Raw genomic sequence first — 10369 nt, 5'->3', positions numbered from 1 at the left:
ATTACAGGGTACTAACACGTAAATATTAAAGGTAAACATTGATGTTCAACCATGGCAAGCATGACTAGTTGAAATATTTGTTTTGACGATACAATTCATTAAAATATCAATTAATGTATGAGAAACCAATGAATCTGCGAACTTCTGTAACATCTGACGCAGTGACATGTGGTAAACATTGATTTTCAAAGCAGGAATATCAGATTGTTTACATAATGTTAATAGAAGGAAGTATGCAGAAATAACTAAACTATTTTAGAAATTTACCTCTATGTTCTATTACTATTTCAAATGTACAAGAATAGAACTCAAATCTACGAAGGATATACATTTGAGAATGAAGAGTCCTGAAAAATTCCTTATATTTCTTGACGGAATACTTTAGTGTATTTCCTAGAGTAAGTTATTATTATACATTATTTTGAATGAAAGAATACTATATGGTAAACGTTCATGTCCAGTCGTATGCAATATTTAACGCCTCTAATACAAGTAAAGACTGTGTATTTCGCATCTACAAGTGATACGTAGGCAAATTTCATTTCAACGTAAATCGCTTGACCACAGATGATGGTAGTCTTTATGGAAAGATCTGAATATAAACAAACATCTACGAAGAAGAAATAATTTAAAAGTAGACGAATGCAAGGAAAACTGTTAAAAGTGTATATTAAACGTTGAAAAGAGACAAACTGAAAGATCGATAATGAAAAAGTGTAGAGAAAAAGGGTGAGTAGAAGGAGACAAAGGTGTAGAATTAGAACAAGAGGGAAATGAAGCGAGACACAAGATAAAACTTTGTATAAGAAAGCTATCATTTATTTGAATATATTTTGCGAGAGTGTCATTTAGGTATATTCATTCTAAGAATGTGCATTGAAATAATTTCTATATTTCAAACTCAATTCTGGAAGCAGACATCTTTATTCAACTCTATTCAATTGTTTCTTATGTGATTATTAAATTCTTTTACGGCAAAATGCCAGCTGTGGCATTATTTATCATGCTTACACACCCCACGTCTATTTATCTATCGGCGCATATATACTCATATATGCGCATACATACGCATACATGCACATATGTATATGTATATATATATATATATATATATATATATATATATATATATATATATATATATATATATATATATATATATATATATATATATATATATATATATATATTTATCATTATAAATATACAGGGATTAGCAATTGAGTTGCTTCTCCAACATACTGAAAATTTAGAAATAGCAGTCAAAGAACTACTGATTCCAAACTACAAATTTTTCTCTAAAGTGGATGGCGATATTTATGGCACACATAGAACAAAAAACCGGAAATATCGCCATCCACTTTAGAGAAAAATTTGTAGTTTGGAATCAGTAGTTCTTTGACTGCTATTTCTAAATTTTCAGTATGTTGGAGAAGCAACTCAATTGCTAATCCCTGTATATTTATAATGATAAATAGTTTTACCGATAAAGGTTTTTTTCATACTGAACTACTTGGCAAAATTGTTAATTATGAATTCTATTATTAATTGACGATTCTCTGCCCTTATTCTTGTATATATATATATATATATATATATATATATATATATATATATATATATATATATATATATATATATATATATACACATATCTGTATATGAACAAATTTATCACACCCAATAGGTATATGCCTATTTATATGTATAATCTATATATGGTTATATATATATATATATATATATATATATATATATATATATATATATATATATATATATACATACGTATGCGCAGGAGTGGCTGTATGGATAGTCGCAGGAGGAGATGTGTATTAGGCGCAGGAGTGGCTGTACGGTAAGTAGCTTGCTTACCAACCACATGGGGGAGGCATGTTTCACCTCTGTATAACCTACTACAGCTGCGTGGGATGGGCTACACGCCGTCTTTGGTTATATTGTCTTCTATTGGTGAAGAAGTAGATATTTGCAGCTGTGGTAGGTTATACAAAGGCGAAACATGTCGCCCCCTGAAAATAAGGGCAGACGAACATCACAAAGCTGCGACACAAGGAGATATTGATAAATCGGGTATAGCTGATCATGTATGGAAAAATGGAGACCACCTCCCCCTGTGAAATGAAGTTAAAATAATAAACAGAGAATACCACTGAAACATACGAAAACTAAAAGAAGCAGCACATATGCTAGGACACAACGATCTCCTAAGTAGACCGCGTGCAGATATGAATAGTATATGGGAGCCGGTATTAATGAAGGATAGGAAAATATTAGATTTATAAGTCCTAAAATTCACTCCATAATTACCCACGATTCCGAGTTCGATTCCAGTGATAATAATAATAATAGTAATAATAATAATAATAACAACAACAATAGCAATAATAACTTCGAAAAATCCCTTAGGAATGATAACCCAGGTTCGAAATTTCCCCAAGACACCTGATGAAGCTGAAAGATTGTGTTAACAAAAAACAAGATGAGGACAAATATCCGTCAAATGTAAATAATGTACATAATTCCTCATCTCTTAAGTATAGAATTGTAGGGTCGATTTGTTCGACTAAACGTGATACTCCACTATGGCCGCAGTCAAATGACTGAAACAAATAAAAGAATATATATATATATTCATATTTATGTACATACTTTCACGCAAATCCATAGATGAATGCATAGATAGACAAACAGATAGACAAACACACAAATAGCGAGCTAGCTTGATAGATAGGTCGATAGATAGACTTGATTGTGTATAGTTGCGTTGCATGTGTATGTGTATGTGTATGCAGGTGATTATATGCCTGTATGTATATGCATGAATGTCCTTTTTTCATTTAGATTTTGAAGAAATTTTTTCGCATGACCTTTGATTTTGTCTATTAACTTCAATCCCATCAGTGGCTACATAACATGGTGCATCACAGTATATGCACGGCTTCACAACATACTTACGTTTTATGTAGTTATGTTGCTTTTATTTCGTCTGGATACTCTAGTAATATGAAATTCAAATTTTGTACGTGTTTATGAAGCAAACCAAGATAGCTCCTACCCACACCATCCTTCATATCCCTTCGTAATGCATTGATGTATTTCATCTTTATTGATACGAGAAATTGAAAGCGTTTTTCTATACTTTTAAGTGCTATGATATATCGATATTTTCAACGTATCGGTATGACTAATGCTGTTGTACAGGTCGCTAAATTTCAATTTCTTTTCATTTATGAGATATTTTTATACCCCATGGAAACACAATATTTATTATTTTAATTTGTTTATCTTTACATTTTAACAAGTTATCAACAACCTGTTTATTTATCAGGTATATTAATGCGTATAGAAAGGACATAATGCATCACCGCTATGCAACGATAAAGCTGTTAGTTAACCGTAGAAAAATATGTGCACTTATAGCGAAAATGTAAAACAAGAAAGCGGACGCTTAAAAAAAGCAAAGTAGTTTTCAATGTAATAAAACAAATTTATTATTTTAAAAACAAATTTGATAATAGTATCAGATCATATATTGTCTGAGTGATTTTCTCTTGAGAGTAAAGATAAATTTATTGTTAAGTCTCATTCAGCTCCATATATCAGAGGTTCGGAAGCACACCTTTACTTATATAAACATCTATGAGTATTTCTATAGCTTTAATACATTCAATTCTAATGACAATTTGACCATATACTGAAAGATACCATTCCGTATGTCAATGAAGCCAGAAATAGTAGCCATAATTAAACGAAAGTATTCAAATTCTAATGAGCATAGCAATATTGCCTAACGTACATTTACAGGTTTTGTCCATCTGTCATCATCGGAATCATTTTACCTAAATAACCCTCTGTAACCATATAACACCAGGGGTAGCAATTGAATGAGACATTAACTGACTTCTAAGAAGTAAGCGTTTTGCAACAGGTACTACATATACATACTATGTACATATTTTTATATGTGTATATATATATATATATATATATATATATAAATGATAGTGTCTGCCAGGGTCTGTGCGCGTTGTGATATTACGTTATGTTATGCTTGTATGTGTTTCTGCCTGGATGATTTTATGAAAGATAATCACGTATCTTCTCATAATCACACTTCTCCATTTCACATCAATTTTCATGTAATGGTTCTGCCTACAACGATAAGTTTTTTGATGAACCTGGTAGGTTTAACCAACGAAAAACTATTACCAGCTACATTTAGTGATATTTTATTGACGCTATTGCGTGAAAGAGCATCTATAATCTATCATTGTTCGGAAGTGGGACAACTGTGGAGTAAAGACCGCAATAAAATGTATATAAAAGGGAAAGCGTTGATGAACGAAAGAGCGAAATGCATAGCGATGACTCATATGTTTAGAACCTTATAGTGTTATATGAGAGTAATGAGAAATAAACGATAGGATCGGAAGTGTTTATAGCTAACAATTATGATTACCATGGGTACAGTGATAATACCCAAAGAGCGAATGCAGTAAATATTATGCAGTGTTTACGCATTGAATTATTGGTATTATGCTCTTTGGATTTCCAATACAAAAACCAATGCAGAATGTGTACATGGGATGCCTTACGGTTGAATAATTTCACTGGAAAATGACTCATGAATTATCAAAGTGAAATGACCACACAATAAAACACATCTATCACTGCAAATAAAAAAAAATATTATTTTCATGATAAACCTGAAAGGTTGGCATAAGTAAAGCGAAATAATACTGTTGTATATCCTGTCAGTGCGCAATGACAGGAATATTTTGGCCATTTTATAGTATTAGACCGTAGAAAACACGAGCGATGATTCTTATGTTGCATGCTGTTGAGAATACATAAAAGGGTGACAGTAGAAAACAGTGATAAACAGTGATAAACAGTGATAAACATTGCATTTTCAAATTGAAATGGCGTTAGATAGATGTGAGAAATAACAAAGGTATTTAATACAGATATTTGTATTCTTTATTTGAAAATGACTACCGAAAGGGACCTCATTCCAAATAAACTTCTTAACTCAATCGCTGTTATATGTCAATTCCAGTGGTTCCCGCATAATAAAGACAACTATTCTCAAGAAAGAAAAGTGAAACATTTTCACAAATTATTCTAAGTAAACAATTATCTTTTATACACACACATATATGCATACACATGCATTCTGATACTGACTCTCATATATGCGCAATAAAAGATATATACGCAAATAAGAAACAATTGAAATGTTAATGCACTTTGAAAACCACAAGAACACGGCGAATATTTATATTGATTCAGATATCTCCCTAAACGTACAACAGAAAATAAATCGAAATCCAATGCTGGAAAGACGTATAACAATAATTTCATAACAAAACAAAGGCCTCACTATAAATGAGAAAATTAATAACAAACAAATATTGGTCATCACCAACCAAGGCAAGCAGGACTAGTTGAAATATTTGTTCTGACGATACAATTCATTAAAATATCAATTAATGTATGAGAAACCAATGAATCTGCGAACTTCTGTAGCATCTGACGCAGTGACATGTGTTGAATACTAATGGAGCTAATCGAACTACTGAAAATTGCTATAAAATATCAACAGCAAGTTTAAGTAATGTAAATCACCATTTGCTACCTGCAAGTGAATCATTGTTATATATATATATATATGTATATATATATATATATATATATATATATATATATATATATATATATATATATATATATATATATATATATATATATATATATATAAACAAATAGTAAATGAGTATATGCATATATACGTACAGGTACGTGCATACCGACATCCACCTGTATGTATAGGTGCATATCTGGGTACAGGACATTGCAAACAAAACGTAGACGAGAAAACACGCAAGCCACATAGAGAACATTCTACTTCATCAGCTACCCACGTTTTAACACCGGCGTTTCGACGAGCTTGGGCAGGACGCATCGTTAAAACGGCTCATCCCATGGACCACAGATTAAAATTGTATACGCAAATTTAATCTTGCCATGGAGGAATGTAGTGGCGGACAAAAAGCAAGACAGGAAAACAAACAGAAAAGGCTTTACGGCCAGACGAGAAAAATTATGTTTGTATGAACGCTGTGAGAAAGGGACGAAGGTTCGCGTGTTTGCTCGGCGATAGCCAAGGAAGAAACGGATTATTGACCGGAAGCATGTGACCATGCCGGTGTAAGGGGAAGAGAGAGAGAGAGAGTGGTAAAGGGAGAAAAAAGGGAGGAAGTAGAAGAATAGGTGAGCAACGAGAGGAAAAGAGAAAGAGAGGAAGTACGAGGGGGAAAAAGAGATACGTAGTAGTAACAGAGGAAGAACGAGAGGGGTAAAGCGAGATACGCAGTAGTAAAGAGGAATAACGAGAGGGGGAAAAAGATAGAGGAAGAGAAAGAGAAAGAGATAGAGTAGCGTCGGAAGATATAAGCTTACGAAAACTACTTACAAATAGTAAATGAGAATATGCATATATACGTACAGGTATGTGCATACCGACATCCACCTGTAAATGAGAATATGCATATATACGTACAGGTATGTGCATACCGACATCCACCTGTATGTATAGGTGCATATCTGGGTACAGGACATTGCAAACAAACGTAGACGAGAACACATGAGCCACATAGAGAACATTCTACTTCATCAGCTACCCACGTTTTAACACCGGCGTTTCGACGAGCTTGGGCAGGACGCATCGTTAAAACGACTCATCCCATGGACCGCAGATTAAATTTGTATACGCAAATTAAATCTTGCCATGGAGGAATGTAGTGGCGGACAAAAAGCAAGACAGGAAAACAAACAGAAAAGGCTTTACGGCCAGACGAGAAAAATTATGTGTGTATGAACGCTGTGAGGCACGAACTTGAAAGGGACGAAATATGCATATGTGGGCTCATGGCGTCATGTAACGTATACAACAAAAAGCACGAGTACATGCAACATTAACTATTCTTTCAAACAGCGAAAGACATAAATGGAAAATAACACAAACATAAAGGTCCTTGTGTAGTATTGGTAGGTTTTGTATGATTGTGCTGAAGGCTTCAATGTTTCTGGGGTTTTATGCGGAAATGTTGAGTAGTGTTTTAAGGAGACGTTTGTTAATGTCTTTGGTTTTTCTTAATGTCTCGGTGTTGATAGATTCGGCACGTTTTATTTCTTCATTAATTAGTTGGATTGGGTAGTGTGTATCCAGGAGGACGTTTGTCAGTTCTTGTAGTCTTAAATCTCTAGTTTTCTTTTTTTCTGAGACAATAGTGCAGATTCATTTTGCAGGGGATGTTTGTTTTTGTGTGTCTAGGATGGCAAGAAGGTATTTGCATCTGTTGTTTTATTAAATATGTCTGTTTCGATTTTGTTGTTGCTTGTACTTATTTAATTTGTAATGATATAATGATGTAATACGTTCCTAATATCACCCTAAACTTTATTATACAAACTGTCCGTAACTTTTGCATTTCTTTTCTTTCTTATATACCTATCCCACGTGTATACAGAACTTTCCATTTTTCATTGTATATATATATATATATATATATATATATATATATATATATATATGTATATATATATATATATATATATATATATATATATATATATATATATATGTATATATATATATATATATATATATATATATATATATATATATATATATAGATGTTTCAGAACTGAAATTTTACGCATTCTATTAGACTCCGCTTCAAAATCCAGAATGAAGAATTGCCTTTAGTAGTAGGCTGCCGACAAGAATTAAGTGTTTTTGGCTGTGTTCTTGTAATTTAAAGGGTCATTTTAAGAAAATATTTGTCAACTCAGACAATGAAATCCAGAACCTGAATGACTCTAATGGCTGTACCTGCTGACCCTATTACTTCTGAATTCATTGAGGAGGCGCCTGCTGTGACTAAGTTCAAACCTAAGAAATATACTACCCATTCAAATAACTGCATTCTTAAATCCCCAAATAAGTCCAACATCACCACACTCACCACCATCTTATAAGTACCCTTCCTTCCTCTCTTTCTATCACCTTCTACTCCTGCCTACAAAATACACACAGAAAAGCCTACATACCTCAATCAACATTCTCATTGATCATAAATGATACACAACCCTCAGTTAAATATCCGTTAATGCTATATCGCCTGAAGAAATGAATGCATAAACATGATCTCACAGATGTCCATGGATTTTACGGACTGCACTGTAATCATCCCAGGAATACGGAATATGATCTCAAGAAACGTGATTTGCGAAAATGCTTGTAGCGATGCATAGTATTACTACATACACACACATACACATACATACATACGCATGTATGTATGTATGTATGTATGTATGTTATCAATCAGTTTCATTTCTGTATTTCTTGTCCATAGAGAAAGAGCCGGACTCTAACATAGACTCAAGGCTCCTTCATTGGAACTTTTATCAACATCATCTAGGTATTTGTGCATATGTGTGTGTTTGCAGTATTTGGTATTAGTGTATGCGCAGATTTGTATGTTTGTTTTATGGATGCGTTTTCATGTCCAGATGCTTGCATATGTATTTATGTGCTAAATTTTTGTATGTATGTATGTATGTATGCATGTACGTACGTGTATGTTGTTAAACACAGGCGAACATGAATTATCACGCACAGAACTAGTAGCAATGTGTGACTAAGTTTATGTTGGAATTATTGCGTGTTACTGAAACATCGATCAGATCGTATGTCATATAATAAGCATTGACGAAACTAAAGATTGTGGACCTTTTGGATTTTTTTTTTTGTCCAGGAACACACTATATCGAGAGCGGAGATTCCGAATCTGCAAAAAAAAAAAAAAATGCATTTCAAAATTCCAATTCTCCCACCACAATGTCTTAAATTTTTACCTTTTTAAAGAATATTTGGGGGCGAAATACGTAGAAGAATACGGAGATTATGATTCTGAAAAAAAGAAGTTGTAAAATTTCTATTTTTCAAATAAATAAACACCCCCCCCTCTCATCTGCCCCATAACAAGAAGTGAAATTAAAGTGTTTTCTCTACTATTGTTTCAACATGCATAGAATTATAAAATAGCAGACGCAAAACGTATCTTAACAGAAAACCTGACATGCTAGAAACACGTTTTCAAAATTTTAATACGAATTACCAAGGAAAAGAAAATTTCAAAGCTTAAATTCCACCTCACACCGCGATTTCTTCATTTTTCACTTATTTTAGGAATATTGTTTTGGCGAAATACGTAGAAAAATACGAAGATTATGATTCTAAAAAAATTGTTTGTAAAATTTCAATTTTCACAAAAAACACACATCCCCTCAACCCTATGACAGAAAGTGAAATTTCCCCCAACCCCTTTTTTCTTTGCCAGAGGGTCAAAGAATGAAAACGTGCTTTGGGTGTTTCAAAATCTTAAAATTTTAAGTACTCCCCCAACTGGAAATCTGACAAGCTAGAAACAACAGCCAATCCTAGGATCAACTTTCTAAATACGAATTACCAAAAAAGAAAAATATTTCTTAAAATCTCATTTTTTCGTGTGTGTGTGTGTGTGTGCGTGCGTGTCTGTGTGTGTGTGTGTGTGTGTGTGTGTGTGTGTGCAAAAAATCCGATTTTTACATACCTTTCAAAATTCCAAAAGACCTGACCGCAACATCTTGGGTTGTGTTCGCCATGAAACATTAGTAGAGAAAACACTTTAATTTCACTTCTTGTCATAGGGCGGAGCGGGGAGGGCAAGGTGTTTATTTATATCATTTTTTGAAAAATCGAAATTTTTCAATTTTTATTTTATTCAGAATCGTAATCTTCGTATTTTTCTACGTATGTCGCCAATTATTTTTTTAAGCGAAAATTTAAGAAATGGGGAGGGGTTGGGAAATTAATATTTTGAAATGATTTTTTTATGTAGATTCGAAATATCCGCCATCGATATAGAGTGTTCCCGTAAAAAAAAAAAAAAATCCCAAAGGGGGGCGGTCTGTGATCATTACCTCCGCTGAAGCATTTTTTGAAATACAAGGAAGAAAGTTGATTGACTAGAGGGATGTATTGATATAATTACTCTGCTCTCTTATATTGGTAGTAAATTATATCTTGATTTATGAGGTTGAAAACGTCTCTAAAATTTTCAAGAAAAAGAAATATTTATTTAGGTTATATTATAATTGTAATTCATATTTGAATCATGAGTGTCAATGAAAATTAATAAATAAAGGGGGAATTGTGTGGTAAGAAGTTTGCTTCCCAACAACATGCTTACGTGTTCAACTCCACTGCGTGGAATATCGGGCCGGCCAGAGCCTGGTG

This window comes from Octopus bimaculoides, chromosome 7 (genome assembly GCF_046866305.1).
Source record: "Octopus bimaculoides isolate indiv1 chromosome 7, ASM4686630v1, whole genome shotgun sequence".
Classification (NCBI taxonomy): domain Eukaryota; kingdom Metazoa; phylum Mollusca; class Cephalopoda; order Octopoda; family Octopodidae; genus Octopus; species Octopus bimaculoides.
This window is presented reverse-complemented; position numbering follows the sequence as displayed.